At 38.3% G+C, this 18,146-nt stretch overlaps 1 long non-coding RNA gene across 1 annotated transcript; it reads right to left on the bottom strand.

Moving 5' to 3' along the window:
• Positions 1-7,869: 7,869 nt before the first annotated feature.
• Positions 7,870-16,523, bottom strand: LOC139595264 (uncharacterized). Its single transcript, XR_011680989.1, has 2 exons — positions 16,162-16,523; positions 7,870-11,055 (listed from the first exon to the last, which is right to left on the bottom strand). It is a non-coding gene; the product is annotated as an uncharacterized lncRNA (long non-coding RNA).
• Between the last annotated feature and the right edge of the window lie 1,623 nt (positions 16,524-18,146).

Raw genomic sequence — 18,146 nt, 5'->3', positions numbered from 1 at the left:
TCAGCCTAACTGGATGTGGCAGTTAGATACAATTACCGATTACACAACTGTGTATCAACTTAATTCAGAGTTCTATGTGTCTACCCACTGCTGTCCAGTCTAAATATCATTAAAATAAATTTTAAAAACCCCAAAGCTGCTGATGTCAGTGGAGATTGAGTTAGTTATGGCCACGCTCTCACAGTTCTCTTCACTTTCTTTAGAGTTTGTTTCATTCTTTTCACATTCAGTTACTGTATTTTGTTGTGGTTTAACCCCAGCTGGCAAAGAACCACACAGCTGCTCACTCACACCCTCAGCAGTGGGATCAGAGAGGGAACTGGAATAGTAAAAGTGAAAAATATTTGTGTGTTGAGATAAGGACAGTTTAACAGGTGAAGCAAAGGCCACACACACACAAGCAAAACAAAACAAAGAATTCATTTACCACTTCACATGGGCAGGCAGGTGTTCAGTCATCCCCAGGAAAGGAGGGCTCCAACATGTGTAACCATGACTTAGGAAGACAAACACTGTAACTCTGCGCATCCCCCTTCCTTACTCTTCCTCCAGCTTTAGATGCTGAGTATGGTGCCATTGAAATGAAATGAAATGAAATGAAATGAAATGAAATGAAATGAAATTTCCCTGTGGTCAGTTGGGGTCAGCTGTCCCAGCTGTGTCCTCCCCAACTCCTTGAGCAGCCCCCTCTCTGGTGGAGCGGCTTCCAAAAAGGCCTTGATGTTGTGTAAACCCGGCTCAACAACAATAGAAACATCTCTACATTATCAACATTGTTTTCAGAACAAATCCCAAACATAAATTCATACCAGTTACTATGAAGAAAATTAACTCTGCCCCAGACAAAACTATTTATATTTTTTTTAATTAACTCTGCCCCAGACAAAACAGTATATATTTTTATTTTTGTTTTGTTTCATATGAATCTCTAGCTTTGGTGCTACAAAGCAGTTTTCAGTCTCCACGGAGTCTCCCCACCACCAGCAATAATTGATGACCTCAAATCTGAAATTTCTCCTGCATTGTCTTCATAACAGTTTCAGTACCAGGGATATTGCGAAAAGAAGTAAATCTATGTTAAAAGAGATGATCAGTAAAACCTGGAAACATGTTTCTTCTAACAGAATGCCCCCATTCCTATCTATCCAATAAGACAGAATCGTATTTTTACTGTATTTTATAAGGGCCATCTTCCAAAACCTCTTTCTAAAACCTCTTTCTCCAAAGGGCTGATCATTAAAAGGTACTGAAGAAATTCAAAGATTCCATTTCTAAAAAGAGGTATGTAATGGTTGGGGGGTGTTTTTCAGGTTCCAGAAATAGATATAAGAGATAAAAAATAATCCACAGGGAACTTTTCTGTCATAGCATGTGTACTAGAGAGATCAATTACAAGAGCATAAAAATGTGAAACCTTGTCATTAGAACAGTGTTATTTGGAGCTGTGAAAACTCTAGGAGGAAAAGGGTCTGCAAAGTACTAACTTGAACTTAAAAAGCTAATTGGCTTTTTTATGCTCTTGCCTCTTTTTCCAAACACTTTGCTTGCATGAGTATTCACAGGAAACAAGTTTTCCCTCACATGCTCTGAGGACAGTGTCAGTGTTACAATATTTCTGTGAGGAGTCAGAGCTACTTTCATAAATTCGAATTTTATTCTTAGCAACAGCCGTACCACATTTGCTGGTAAAGAAGTTTTTATCCACCAGCATAGCAAACTCAAGCAGGGTTGAGACCAAGACTGGGTTTTTTTTCTGATACTTACTGTTACCACCTCTAACTGCAGCACACTTGCTGGTGATACCAGCACCGGTGTGCAAGGTAACGAAATGTCCTGTACACCTTTCCACAAATGTCTCCTTGTACTGATGTTAATGCGATGTGACTTTTGTCAATTGGGTACATCAGATGACTTGACAATTGTTTTTCCTTACTGATGGAAAGCCAATGAAAAACTGGTGAAATAGTGAATCATGCTCAGACCTTGCAAATATTTCCCATGCAAATTCTATTTCTTTCTGTTATAGAACTAACTTGAGCTCACAGACTCAGAGAAATGGGCTAAAGCAGAGCTGTGAGATTTCTATTTTCTCCACTTTGCCTTTTCGTCTATTTGGTCCTTGGAATATGAAGTGAAAAACTGAAGCATCTAAGATTGTAGAATCAGCTGCAATTTTCAATAGGCCAAGGATTCGTCATGGGGAAGTCAGTGCCATTTGACTCTAGCAGAAAATTTCCCCATTCCTGTTCTAGAATAAGGTGTCTGTAATCTGTGTCAAAAGGTGCTCTCAAGAAAACATAATGATGGACTCCATGCAGTGGAGCATTTAAACATGCTTAACATTGAATGGCTGAAAATTCCTACCTGAAGAGAAATATTTTCATTCCTGAAGTTAAGCATATGCACACATTTTTATTAAATGAAGTATCATGTGAAGACAACATCCAGTTCTGTGAAAACATAGATCTGAGTCTGTATCTTTGGGCGCAGGTTTTTTGCCATTTAGCCTTTTTTTTTTAATCTTTGTTTTTCTTTTTATAATAAACCATATTTCCATAGAATACAATGCCAATGAAAGTTAGGTATACACGCATCAGTACTTTTTTCAGCCTGTATATCCCTCTAAATGCTAGGAAAAAAAACCAAAACTCAACAGGTTAATTTACCTAAGCAATAAATCCTCCCAAAGCTGTTGCTTTAACTAATTGGAATTTTGAATACTAGTCCAAGACGCCTATAGACACGGCACATTTAATACAATAAATAAAAATACACAGCTCAAGGGGGAAAATTAATATTTTTTTCATTTCTATTAGCCAGAAGATATAACTATCTAATAGGGGGTTTTTTAAGTCTTTCAAACTAACATTTCTAGGTCAAGAGACAGGTTTTGGCTAGAAAGCTTTCATTCACTAATGGATCAGGGATAGTGTTTCCAACCACATTGCCTGTAAAAAAGGTCACAATGCATTTTTATGACCTTCTGCCTCTTTGCCCTGGTATCCGAGGTACAGTGATACAGAGGGTCTCAAATGACTCACACAGAAAGGGTCAAAGCCAAAATGTTTTCAACGTTTAATGATCATGCCAGAGCACCACGAGTGCCTCTTTCACTCCTTATCTCCCTTTGGTCCAAGAGGCATTGTTTTGCTGTTTTGAAAGAAAGCATAAAGCATGTTATAATATGCCGCATTTATAAAGTAGGGGTATTGTTTTCAGCATTTTTTTCATTGTTTTTATGGAGGTTGGCTTATGTTGTTTGCACTGTCTTTTGTAAAAAAATTACTTTTATGTATGGTCGTGGTATTATTTTAGTGATTTTTATCTTCATGAATGCCTTTGAATCAACTCTTGGCCTCTAAACCTCTGATGTGAGCAGAGTGGATTTTCTCTTATGAACAGGGATGTTGCTCTATTGAAGAGTATCAGGTCCTGTTTCTTTAATGTTAGTGTCTCCTCTTCCCCCACATGACAGAACGCCTGATGGCAATATCTCACATAAAGTAAGCAAAGACTAACCATTATAATACTTGAATAGGGTAGTTTTACTTCTCCTTTTCTCTTCATTATTCTTTTGTCACTTTTTGCTAAATAGAAATGTTTCTCAGCTTTGTAATTCCCCTATATGTTGGATTTTCCCTTTTCTCTCCTGTTCATAGAATCATAGGATCACTGAGGTTGGAAAGACCTTTAAGAACATTGAGTCTAACAATTAACCCAGCACTGACAAGTCCACCATGTCCCTAAGAGCCACCGCTATAAATCTTTTAAATTCTTACAGGGATGATGATTCCACCACTTCTCTGGGCACCTTTTCAATGCTTGACAACCCTCTTCATGAAGAAATTCTTCCTAATATCCAATCTAAACTTTCTCTGTCACAACTTGAGTCTGTTACTTCTTGTCATATCTCTAGTTACATGGGAAACGACACTGATCCCCCATCTCACTACAGCTTTTTCTCAGGTACTTGGGAGAGAGCAATAAAGTTCCCCCAAACCTCTTTTTCTCCAGATATACATATTGAGCTCCCTTATGCTTTACATAAGACTTCTGCTCCCACTTCTTCCCCAGCTCTGTTGCCCTTCTCTGGACACACTCCAGCACCTCAATATCTTCCTGGCAATGAAGGGCCCAAAACTGAATAGAGAATTCAATAACCTGCTTCACATATTGTCTCTTCCCAGGAATTTAGGGAATTTAGCCCAGCAAAATTCCTTTTCAAATTAAATTAAACCCTGTTACCTTTAAAATAAAGTGGTGATGTCTGAACACTTATTGGAATTGCTTTTGGCTGCTACTAATTACAAAATTATGCCCAAGTTTTATTTTGGGAATATTAACTGGTCTGAGCCCAAACCATGCCTTTTGCTGTGGCAAGATTTTAGCTCTACAGAGGACTGAGTTGCAGTGCCCAGGAATGTTCTCTGATAGTTTTTGATCTGTTTCAATATAAGTTACTGAAAAGTAAGGCATCTAGTTCTCTCTGGGAGACACTATGCCATTTCCAAGGTGAATTGCCAGAAGTTGCAGACTGGCAAAGAAAACATATGCTTTTGGGCCAGGAAATAGAACCTAAGAAGAATGTAATTCCATGCATCCTTGATCATCCCAAGTGACAGTAGGAACCTTTCTTTGTCTAGGGACTTGAGCTGAGACTTTTATGTTCACATCCAGTTATCATAGACCAGACATGGCATGACTGGTTTTACCATATTCGTCATATTGACGTGAAGGTTATATCAAATCCACGTTGTTTCATAAGGTTCATTTAACTCGGCAGACATGTAATCTACTCCCATTGAATAGAGAGCAATTCTGGAACTAAAATTATTTGTAGCATGACTGTGTCCACATCTGCTGTTTCTGGTGGAGGAGCAGTAATCCTCTACTAAATTGCAGTGAAATATTTTGAACATTCTATTTTAACTTAGCAGTTCAACTAAGCATTTAAAGTCCAAATCTGTTGGGGAATCACAGGCAGAGGATAGATAATACACTCTTTGCTAATAAATGAGCAACAATATTGTTTTCATATTATGTCAGAATTCTTTACAAGCCCCCACTCATCATTTCTGCTTTTGTATTTCAGAAAGTTATCTGGGGAAATCCAGTATCTGACAAGAGAAAAGGAAGAGAGAAAAATTGGAATTTCCACAAGCTGCTATTAAAGACTTCTTTGAAGGAAAACACATACAATATTTTACAGCTAGTCATCAGTCTCAATGGTTTTTTGCTCCTTTAGTTTCTATCTGGTGCAATTCTTTTGTACTGAATTCTTCAACATCTTCAGATTCCCTGTCATCAGGAAAGGTCAGGAAGAGGGAGACAATTCAGCGTCTGAAGAAGGCCAGTGTGGGAAGAAGAAGATTGAACAGCTCGAGACTTTCCCTAAGTTCAAAGACAGACTGAGAGTGAGCAGAAAAAATACTCAGGAAAATGCAGGAAGTTTTATGATTTGACTACGTCTACACATTTATTTGTGTTAAAAATAGAATTAGAAGCTATTCTGGAAACTTTCTAAAACATACATGTTTGTTTGCTTGTTTACACTACTTTGCAAAACAAAAGACATCTTGAGTGGAAAGGAAATATTTGGAGAGTGTGAGCTCAGGTTATTGAGGCATGTAAGGAAGCCTGGGTTGTTGGAGTCCTTGTGCTTTTGGAGTGCAATGTGATCAACTTTCCATGAAAGGGTAACGGACTGGAGTGAACTTGCGTCCAGAGCAAAAAAAGACACAATCACACAAGCAAGAGCAAAAGAGTGTATGTTGAATCTATTTACAGGACTCATATGAAAGTCCAAGAGCATATCAGGATGAGGAAAATAAATATTTAGATAAACTGGTAAGATTTGAGAAATAAATCTGCAGTGTGAACCATCCTTCCTTGACAATAGAACCTTGTTATTTACAGAACTGTTCCTTATCATTTCATCCTTCCTTTTCAACTCTTTTCACCTGGAATCTGTATAAGTTGGCCTGAAGCTTCCAAAAGAATTTATCAATGAATCTGAAACTAATCTTACACTGTCTTTGATTTGGAAGCCTGGAATGCATTCGCTGGGAGTTTATTAATTTATTTGTAAATACAGTAGTTTTGCAAAACCAGTAACAGGAAAACTATCTACACCAATACTTTTCAACAGCTGGCATATCATTGTAAATCTCATATGAGATATTATGACTATTAGTCATCTGAGAGCAAAACATGATGAACTGGGTGTTCACTTTGTAGCACTATTCTGGTAATACAGCATTCTGTTGGAAACTCATGCTAATAAAGTCACAGTATCACTTTAAGCAGAGGATACATCATGATGTTCATTAGCAAAATTTTTCCTGGCTATAATTTTTTAAAAATTTTATTTGGCTTTTAAAATATAATAATTTACTAAAAAACTGTAATAAGGTCAAGGAAAAAGAAAATGTTTGAAACAAGAATAGCAAGACCACCTGTAATCATCAGTTAGTCTATCTCTGCATTGTGATGGTTTCTAAACTAAGTAGTACAAAAATAGTGACATTACAGAGCAAATAGAAAGGTTGTTTTCTTTATTTGCACTTAAACTTATTTTTTACTTTTCATCAGTTCTCACTTTAAATATTTCTGTTTTGCTTTATTCCTAAGTCAGGCTTGAATGAACTTATATTCTTCCTGCAGTCAATAATAGGAACACTTATAGTAACTTGTCCTACAGGCTATTTCATGTCTGCACTATCACTTTACATGACACAACATAGATTGATGCTTCATCTTTGTGAGAAATCACAATCACCAAAACAGTAATTTTCTGTTCTGCAAACAACTGAGCTTGATATTTCATATCTCCATTTGCTCAGATGACAAGCCCTTTTTTGGACCAACATATAAGTAATTACTCATAACCTACAATTAAGCATTGATTTCACATTACATCAGTCCTATATAGACTCAATCCTGCTTACACTATTTATATGTGAATTCTTTTTGAGACTGTAACCAGTCATGAGGAAGTTAGCAGCATTTGGCTGCTAAACCTCTTCTTTTCTGTCTCTCTTTTCTGTTGTTCACCCCCGAAGTATGATGAGAACAGCATTAACCTCTTATTAACTGCACATCTACCGTAGATATGGTTTTGTGTGGGGAAAAAAAAAAAAAAGAAAAAAGAAAAAAAAAAGAAAAAATAACCTATAGTGAAACTTGGGAGTAATGGAATCCTGTCACTAACTGTCGAGTGAGTTAACTGTGCCTGAGCTAAAACAAAGCCGTCCCTTTTAGAGGCTGCCATCAGATACCTTTCTGAAGAGGGAGTCTCTGCCGTTATTCCTGCAGACACAGTGAATATGTACTGATCCTCTGCTGCTTCAGCTTTTGTTTCCAGGCCTTCGTTTTCAATGGTTGCCATAGAATCTCTCCATTATCATATGAAAAGACACACACTCGCACGCACACACACACACACACACACACACACACAAAACAACCAAAAGCCTGTTGCTAAGCCATGAACACTTTTCAATTTTCATGTAAAAGGAAAAAAAATTGTCTGGAAGTGAAATGGTCGCTGAGACAGAAGTTGTCTTTAGCTCTCCTCCCGTCTTTCTCCTTAGAGATTACTTGATTCCTGTTTCATTTTTAGCCACATAAACTCCTTACTGGATCTTCTTCCTGACTGCCATAACAATTACAGGCTATTTATCCACGAAAGTGATTTTAATTGCCTCTTAAGTAAAGGGATAGCCATGTATTTTTCACGTCTAATTTGTTATGCAGGCTGTCCTGTTTAAGCATGCGTTTGACTTGAAGATTTCAATGTCCCATTCCCAGAGTCTGGCTTCAAAACAGACGTGAAGAACTGCTGAAAACTGGAGAATAAACACATAGTCCTTGGTATACAAACGTATTTTTATTACAGGACTGCTAATTTGCTATAAATAGAAGAATTATTTGTTATCGGGGATGAGATGCCCTGGAAAAAGACACATTTTTCCATATAGCCATTTAAACAATGAAACCCAGCCCCATTCATGAAGCCAATATTCGGGAGAAATCCCACTCCAGTTAATGCAGCTACAAAATAATTCCTGCAGTTTCACTGTTTACTTCAGCATAAAAGATGTAAAGAGAAGATTTTTTTTTTTAAATCTCAGGGCTTTGATATAAAACAAAACTTTGTTTTGAAAGACCACTCATGATGTATATTTATAAGAATACCTTGAAAAACTGATAAGGCAACATTATATAAACACCTCCCTGCATCATCATGTGAGTGAGTGAATTTCTGATTCCTTGAATCCTACTAGCTTCAGGAAGATCAGGATTTTTTCATAAGAACACTAGAATGATTCCCCACATCCCTGCAACTTGTTCTGAGCATATATGATACTGTCATGTGTATACAGAATGGATGTAAAAATACTATTGCACACTCTTCCCTACTGTCTACCCAGGCAATGGTGATGAAAATTTGGAATAGGGAAAAATTGTTAAGAAAAGTCACACTTTTCTGACAAAACTACTCTGATGAACACCTATCTACTAATATATAAATTTAGATGTTCCATGTGTGTATATATAATATATATATATATACACCTTATATATCCCTAATTATCTTTAGAGAGGCATCCAAAATACGTAATTTTATACCCTAAACTTTATTAAATCCCTTTTCTTCTGAAAGTCATATTTTATGTCTTTGTTTCATTCCTTTCACACTACTTCAAATAATTCCACAAATATACAGCAACAAACAAACTTTATTTCTAGAAAAAAATGGAAAGTTATATTGCATTCTAAGTATATATATATTGAGATTTTGTGTTTTCTGATATTTTTTTCTTCTCTGCTGATAATTTCAATGTCTCCTGTTTTTTACTCTCTGAGCATAGCAGAAAAAGAAGGCAATGACTTGGCTTATGTGTGTCTCCAGCACACAGTCAGAAGCCCTTTGCCTTTTGCTATCATTGACTGTGCCTGCAGGAGTAAAGAGCTGGAGACAAAATGTCTCATAAGAAATGTAAAATGACACTGGGAAAACCATGAAACATGAACAGAGAAGTTATTTGAAAAGGTAAAACTATGGAATGGCTGAGGGACAGAGGACAAACTCATGAGCAGGGATCAGAGGCAAGGTCAACAAGTGGATATGAGGGTGGGCATCTGCTCTAGAGAGCTCAGTAAAGACAAGTAAATGGGAAAATACTTCTTTAAGCTACTGGAGGAAGCCATATGATTGCATGTGCTAGTTGTCATTGAAGACAGTTGAAGTTAACCCTGCTTTGAACAAGGTCTAGTCCAGATGACTTCCTGAGATCCATTCAAACATAAATTACTCTATGATTTCTTTTCAACAAAGTAGGGGAAAAAATCATCTTTTTTATATCCTTTTCTGTGCTAAGTAGAGTTTTGAAGATAACTCACTGGCAACCAAACATCATTAAACTGCAGTCATCTCTAGAGACCAGACCTCTAGCCTCACAGTAATTACCACGAAGAACAAACCAGAACACTGTAAATGAGATCAGATTATTCAGAGCATGGCACATCTTCGCCTTTAGAAGGCATGCCTAGCTTTCTTGGGACTGCAGCCATCAATACTATTATCTGGAACTTGTCTTATGTGCCCTGTATGCATGACAGCTTTGTTACACCTACAGTGGGATGGAATTTTCTTATCTGAGTTTTAAGAATTTCACTGACAGAAATTAAACTTCTTCGCCTCTTGTGTCATGCGAAACAAATTTTCTAATACTCAGTAAAACAGGATCAATCTACATTAGCATGTTAGTGCATTTTTTAAAGGCCCAGCTTGTGCATCCTGAGCTACAATGAATAGTTTTGTTTGTATCACAGCAGACTCTGAGTACCTGAACTAAATTTGGGGTTGGATGAAGCTGAGACAAAAGGTTTTCTTCAGGATTTCCTCTCATGTTTTGTAAATTACAATGAAAATTGATCCACAGGATTAGACACAGCTAATTTTAAGTAACTCCCACTGCAAAAATGTGTGGCACAGATGACTGATGTTCAGCTCTCTGTTGCACCCATTTGGACAGGATTGCACACTTGCTAATGTGCATATAAGCTTTAGTAAAAACAAGATGTCTATTTATTGTAAACAACTTCAATCACTTTTAAGCACCACAATTATATATCTGCTTGAATTCAAAAACTCTAAAGATGGTGTGATGGGGAAAAATATCCAAAGCAGTTAAATAGTATTGTCACAAAATGTTGGAACCTTTGACTGTAGGCATATGAATATAATTTGCATGTTGATGTTCTTGTATTTCTGTCACATATTAATATTTAGTTTTTCTTGCAAATATTTCCCCTACTAGAAAGCACTGGACAGAGCTATAAATATGACACTAAATTTATGTCACTTTTCAGGTAGCACAGCTTCTTCTTCTTTACAGGAGTCTAATATCTTCGATATTGGTCTTATTTGACTAGACTGCTTATTATGCTACTTGTACAGATCTATTAAAAATTAACATTATTGTTATTTTTGTTTTTCTCTATAAGAATTTGCATACAAAGCCCATATCACAATATCTGAAAAGCCTTAAATGGTATAATATCATTCACCTGTAAGATCAGAAGCGTTTGTTTGACCATAGATAATTTCCTACAACACAAAATGTAAACTTTAAAGCCCATTATGCTGTTAGTTCACAACCCTATAATAATATGGCACAACACTGTGAAATGGGAATCTTCTTCCCAATCTGATGTCAAGACTCATTTTTCACAGGCATTCAGTATTTAGCAGTACACTCAGTGGTGTTGAATCTAGAAAGGTATGCATACCACAAAGGGCTAATCGGAGAGCAGACATTCTTGAACTCTTAAATTCAGTTGCATTTCCTTCATCAATGCCAACTTGGCTCCAGCAAAAACAAGATCCTTGCTTCCTTTGTGGAGCACATATCCTGGTTCAGTTCTGCCATTCTTCTTTTCACTTCAGTTGCCTTCTGTATCCTCTGTCTCTTGCCTTTAAGAAGCCCAGTCCATTCTTCTTTTAATCAATGTGATGCATCATTCTAAGTACCCTTCTTGTTGTTGCACCTATTGCACAAAGAACACAGATTCTTAGAAAAGTGCTACTGAGATTTAATCCAAACATTACTGGAGTGTCTGCATAGATCAAAACCTGCTCGAAAGGGATGTGAACTTCTGTCTCCTAAGCAAAGCAGAATAAATCTTAATGCAATCAGTAACTCAGAGGTGAGGGAAAAGGAGAGCATGTCACAATCTCCATCTCTCACATCCTCTCAGGAGAGGCAACTAAAACAAACCCAGCATTTCAAGTCTCAGTCTTACAGACTCCTTTTTCCACCACATTCTCTTCTTTTGGTTCAACCATCCACGTCCCAAACACCACTATCTGATAAAAATAAAACAATAAAAATGAAGTAATTCTTTATCACCTATCCAAAAGCACTGGCTTTGAAAATTACCTTAATTCTTCTTTTTCTTCTTTTATTTTAGTTCCTGCTGCATAAATATTAATCAAGGAAACTCTTGTTTCTATGTGATTTTAAATGTACCTGTTTACAGTCCTACCTATTATGAAAATATTTTTTGAAAAGTGAGTGGGCACAAATAAAAAAAATCCAAGGAATCTTTCATTACTTAAGCAATTATAAAAATACATAGTTTAAATTATTACTCAAACACAAAATGTTTCTCTTCATCCTGTGTAACAGCACAGTTTAGGATGGAATTAAAGGCTTGCTAGTGCTCTATCTCTTTCCAACACTGATGTGTATCATATGGCCCCAAAGGCAGAGGACATTCCTAAGCAGAGCCAGCAGCTGCAAAAAAGTTTCATCCAAAGCAGAAGCAGCTGCATGTCGTCATAAACACTGGACACTGGTGCTGTCTTCCAAATCTGGCTTCACTATTCCCAGCTGAGGAACTTCCTACCCATGCTCTTGAGACCTGTATTTCCAGCCCCTCCCAGCTCTCTTGCAAGTTCTCTTGTGCCAGCTTCATTACTTCTCCTTGCTGTAGTCTCCTTTACATACTTCCATCTTTCCACAGCTCCCTGGTACTTTCTGGTTTTTTTTCTAACTAAATGAACTGTTTCCATTCTGTTTCTAGCTACCATTTACTTATCTGTAGCTATGCATTCAGAAAAAAAAAAGAAAAAAGGACTGCCTATCTTTCACCAAATATGACAGAGAAATGGAAAACTTCATTTGTACATTCTTGAACCCTTGCTAGAACCTACAGGTGCTTTGGGAGCATGCAAAATAGTAGGTTAAACACAATGGCTTCTAAGGATGAGTTGGAATGATGAGTAGGAATGGAGAATTTTATTTAAAAGACTGTGCCAGCTCAAAGGTGATGTGTACTAGAGAATGCAGATTGCAGTTTTTGTCTGTGGTGTGTGGGAACACTAAAATTAGGATCTGTAAAACAGCATCTGCAGTTTGTGATTGTCATGGTTTCACCCCAGTCAACAGACAAGCACCACAAAGGTTCTCCCCTACTCCCCCACCAGCAGGATTGGGAATGGAATCAGAAGGGCAAAAGGTAGAGAACTCATGGGTTGAGATGAAGGAAGTTTAATAGGGAAAGCAAGAGTTGCACACACAAGCAAAGCAAAGCAAGGAATTAATTCACTGCTTCCCATGAGCAGGTTTTCAGCCACCTCCAGGAAATCAGGCCCCCATCAGATGTAACAATGACTTGGGATGACAAATACCATCACTCCAAATATTCCTTTCTTCCTTCTTCCCTCTACTTGATATATGGAGGGCATAGGGGCTGGAATATCCCTTGTTCAGTTGGTAACTGTTTTATGTGAGAAATGACAAATAAGACAACACTTAGGCCTGTAAAAATCTAATTTTTGGGTGGTTTTCAAGGTTCTGCACAGTGACAAAGCCTACAGTGCCAAGGACCATTGCAATTTTGCTCAGGCTACATACCATTTCTTTCTTTAAACCCCACATTTGGCAAATTGCACCTCTGATGGTTCTTCACCTTGCAAACAGTCTAATAATCCCCATGATTAGAGCCTCAGGAAGCAGTAAAAAATGATCAGTTCACTAAGGTGAGTCTATCCACAAGACAAGTTAATGACTCCCATGCAGTCTTTGAAATAACTGAAGGGCATATAGCAGCGGATATATGAGAGTAACTCTCTCTCTCTTTACACATAAAAGTTTCTAAATTCAGGAAGCCCAGAAAATTATCCTCAGTACTAATGTTTAGAAGACAGAATTTCTCAGGAAAACTGTGGTTTTTTGGGTTTCTTAAACCTAGGAGGAGGGGTAATGTTGTCTTTGAAGTTGTCATGCCTTGTGCATTGCAATTACCTCCTTGTTTACTTCCATGTTCACCATGTAGGTTAGGCCAGCCTGACAGACAAATTTAGAATTACTGTACCATGAGCACAACAATGACTGTCAACACAGCATCTTTTCCATTTATATTGAAACCCTGCTGCAATTTGACTTCATTAATTTGACTTAATTAAGACTAAGTTTGGAGAATTTCAAGGTTTGTTCCCCTAATAAAGGAAGAGAGATATTTACTTGCCTGAAAGCCAAAGACTACACTATTGTGGCAAGGCTAGTCACAGTTAGGTCTGTCAAAGGACATGGGAGAGGAGGAAAGTGTACAGCCAATCTAGGCATAAGTGGTAGGAGTGCTACCCACCAAGAGCAGCCTTCTGGCCCTGGCACTGTCAGACCTGTCTACATCAAAAGCCAGATCTACAATCTCTTCATAAGGACCAGCAGATGACTTTTAGTCCAAGTGAGCAGAAATTACGTCAAATACCCGGAAGCTGAGGTGAGTAAGTAGCAGCTATTAAGGGTTTTTTCAACTACATTTTTTATTTTCTTTGGGTAGGGGTTGTCAATAAGGTAGAAAGTCTAAGATTCTTGGATGTTTTTGCAGGGTTAAAAGACATCAGTGATGTTATTTATTAAAAGTCTTCTGAAAAGGAGTCTGAAATTTTCTGAGTGTAACAGATGTTGATGTATTCCTCTTTGCCCCTTTCCCCTCTCCAGAGTGGTTTGTTCACGTACAATCTTGCAATTAAAATTTGAAACTTCTTTGGATATGCATTTACACAGAATAAAACTCTGTCCCCCACAGAGGATACGGTACAATACATGACTCTGAGGTAAGCTCAGTTCTGGTGTTACAGCACACTGGCAGGCCTCACAAACACACAATATCCCTTAGTCTGTGCTGATTTGCTCTTTTGACCATGTCTTTGAAGATGTTTCTTACATGTGGGGTTAGAAGGATCCCTGGTTACCAGCTTCTTGCCAGACACAGTTCAAGCCATTGGCCATCAGCTGTCTCAGAAATTTCACCCCTGTATTAAAACCAAAATGTTTGCAAGAGTGCTCAACTTAAACAGCTCAAGTATCTACGTACCTGGAGATAAGGACAATTCTTCTGAAGGAGGAATGTTGAGAGATGTACTTTTTAATTTCATCAGAACCACTTTGGCACCTTCCACTTTTTCTGAGAGCCTTACATAGTACCACTCTCGTTGCCTTTTTTTACTAGTCAGCTGGGAGAGATATGGAGCTTGAGCCTTTTACAATACTGGTGCTGATTAGTGAAAAATGAAGACTCTTAACAGGTTTCTGAAGCTAAAAATAAATGAGACAACACAACCAGGAGTTATGTGTCTACAGCAGAAAGAAACCTAAATCAAATGCTCCCCCATAACAGTACTGCCAGAAGCAGACTCCAGAATTTTATGATTTGTGAATATCTGGGACTCTCTGTGTGATTTTCTAAACAGACTCCCAAATTATTTTGCAAAATGAAATGTATTTCTGATGCCTGTTAGCCTGGCTGAACCATTCCCAGCACCCATGAGGGCAGGAACAGTCACAGATGGGCTTAAGAGGTGTTCCTTTGGCTGGCTAGCAAAAACGCTCAGGTGCTTCAAGAGCATTTCAGAAATATATGAAACATGGAGGGGAAAGCTAATTTCTTTCATAACACTTGTCTCCTTTTGACTTTCTTATGATTTTGCATATTTTTTTGCATATTCTTATATCTATGTGCACATCTCCAAGCTTAGCAAACATAAAGTGTTACCTCAACAACATTTAAAAAAAGGACAAAATATTTAAAAATCGTCATCATCTGATTTTCTCAAATGTGGTCTCAAACATGGCGTTTTAGGTTATCTTTTTTTTTTTCCTCAGTCATAATCAGAATCACAATTCTGAGTTGGAAGAGACACACAAGGAGCATCAAGTCCAACACAGGACATCCCCAAGAGTCACACCATGTACCTGAAAGTGTTGACTAAATGCTTTTCGAATTCTGCTAGGCTTATGCTGTGACTAGGTCCCTGGGGAGCCTGTTCTGGTGCCCAACCACCCTCTGGGTGAAGAACCTTTTTCTAATACCTAACCTAAACCTCCCCTGACACCTTCAGATCCTGTCACTGGTCACGACAGAGAAGAGATCAGTGTCTGTCCCTCCTCTTCCCCTCAAGAGGAAGTTGCAGGTTGTAAGGAAACCTCCCCTCAGTCTCCTCTTCTCCAGGCTGAACAGACCAAGCGACCTCAGCTTCTCCTCATACAACTTCCCCTCAAGACCCTTCACCATCTTTGTAGCCCTGCTTTGAGAGCTTTTTTTAAAGATATAAAGCTCTCTAATAGCTTTATATGTTTTTTATATTGTGGCACCCAAATCTGCACACAGGACTAGAGGTGAGGCTGCCCCAGTGCAGAGCAGAGCAGGACAATCCCCTCCCTTGCCCAGCTGGCCATGCTGAGCCTGATGTACCCCAGATTATTACATCTGTAAAAGACTAAATTAATGTCTGAGTAGAGCTGCCTTTAAACCACCTCCTCCTGTTTTTAACACATAGACCCTTGTAAACATGCAAATGCATGGACAACAGCTAGGATACTGCAGTGAGAGCAGCTTTAGTCCTGCACATCTGATTGCACTTATTCCTGTGTTATCAAAAAATCAAAATAATAGGACAAAATGAAATATACTTGTGAAACCAAAAATGGCAGGAGATTGGGAGAAAGGGTTGGGGATGAATGAGGGAAAATCAAGAAAGAGACATTTGGGGCAAGGGAAACATCTGGTTCATTCTGCCAAGGAAAGCAAAATAAGTCAAAAACATTCATCAGGATAAGCAATGTATTAGAAGTACATAAGTAATACCTCGCCTAAATCTTTTCTTGGCTTCCAGTGCTGTTGGAAAGCATTAGTTCTTCTTCGTCATGTCTGCTAAGCACATTCTTGGGGGGGAAGGAGGGCAGTGAAGGAAAAAAAAAAAGAGCAGAGAGGGAATTTAATCTTGGAATCCTGAAAAAGTCGCCTGTGCGCTTTTTCTAGCCTCTGGTACAGCAAACCAGGTTGCTATGGTAAAATGGGTCAGAGCAGTAAGCAAGTTAGCTTGTGCAACAAAATCAGACTCCTGGTGCAGTGATGGGAGGCAGAGGCCAAAGCACACAGTAATCTAGAGCTGAATCTAGGTCACTGGGGTGCTTTGTAGCTGCAGCTGTCCGTGTGGGACTGTGATCTCCGGCAGGGCTCGCAAAACCATCCTGACGGCTGGGCTCCTGCTCAACGGCTACGGCTGTACTGGGGGAGCTGCTGCTTTGTCTCCTTCAGAAACAAATTATAATTTTAGATTTTAAATTATGGATGCATATGCAGGCAGCATGTGTCTGTGTGTGTATTATGTATGCACATTTATTTTAAAATAAGACATACTCAGCAGGCACATGGCCCATATTTTGGGAACCCATTACACGAATTATCATTCACACTCCAAATGATCATTATCACATATTTATGGGAACTGTGCATCCCACTCCATGAAAGCTATAAAGATCTGCAAGCAAACATAAGAAATCTCTTCTCCAGCATATCTAATGAATTCCCCCCGTCAGACAAACACCCTCCCAAAAAGCCTGGGAAAAGAAAAAAGGCTTTGGAGAATGTCAGGGAGGTCGTCCCACGGTTCAGTCTCTCACATCCCCCTACAGACATATGCTGATACACCCATCTGTGCAGCAATCTATTATTATCATTTACTATTCTGTGACTGTTAAAAAACAATCAAAAGGGAAAAAAACCCAACAAACAAACAAACAAACAAAAAAACCCCAACAACCAACAATCAGTTAATAAAAAGCCAGAGAATGGGGCCACATCAGGAGCAGAAGTAAATCAGCTTGATGCTGATGGAACTACACAGGCTCAGAGTTTAGACTTACATACAGACATGGTCCTTGCCCACAGAAGGATGAAAAATGACCCATAACGGAGATTCATTATAAGATGAGGTTTGCAGCTCTTTGGAGTATGAGAGGTATTATGTCACCATTTTTTTCTGCCTTTTTTCTTTCTTATGTTTAGAAATTCTGCCAAGCAGAATTTCCTATATTGGTTTCAGATTCTAGGTTATACAGAAGAGATTCTGGATATATCACCTGCCCACTGAAGCATCAGCTTTCAGTGCATACAGAAGAAGCCTAGAGCTCCACACCAGATCTACTCTGTGTGCAGTGATTGACTCCACAGCAAGCACATGGAGGGTCTGAAGCTCCCCAGAAGTGTATAGTTCTTGTCTACACCAAAGATCTGGCACACTGAATGCCAAATATGCCACTCTCACATGTCACATTTTGTCTGTTTTGTGTAAAAATCTGGCATAAACACATATAACAACACTAGGTAGAGATGTTAATGGAATGATGAAATATGAACCTTTTCTATTTGGATTTGGGACAGTATTAGACAGATGAATTTTCCCTCTCACAACCACAAGAATTTAGACATTTCTGTTTGAGACAACTACACTGGACAAAGCATCTCTCAATACAATTTAGTTTTATTCAGGTCACATCTCTCATTCTATGTCATGAGATTTTGCCCATTTCCAGTGAGTGTGAGGGAAGAGGAAGGACAAAGGACAACAATAACTTGGAGTTTCAGAATCAGTATCCACCTACATAAATCATGTATGACAATGAAGTTCCTGCCTTCCTTATCCCACATTTTAACATGGATGACTGAGATTAGATATGTGTTTGGAATAATTTAAAAAGTAGGCCAGTAGTAATCCATGGCAAGGTCAGCATCCAAAGACAGATGAGGCACTAGTGCTTATTCAATTAACTAAACAGTTAAAATCAATT

The sequence above is a fragment of the Agelaius tricolor genome, unplaced genomic scaffold, assembly GCF_023055355.1.
Source record: "Agelaius tricolor isolate 1412-34295 unplaced genomic scaffold, bAgeTri1.0.p SCAF_1, whole genome shotgun sequence".
NCBI classification, from domain to species: Eukaryota; Metazoa; Chordata; class Aves; order Passeriformes; family Icteridae; genus Agelaius; species Agelaius tricolor.
This window is presented reverse-complemented; position numbering and strand designations above follow the sequence as displayed.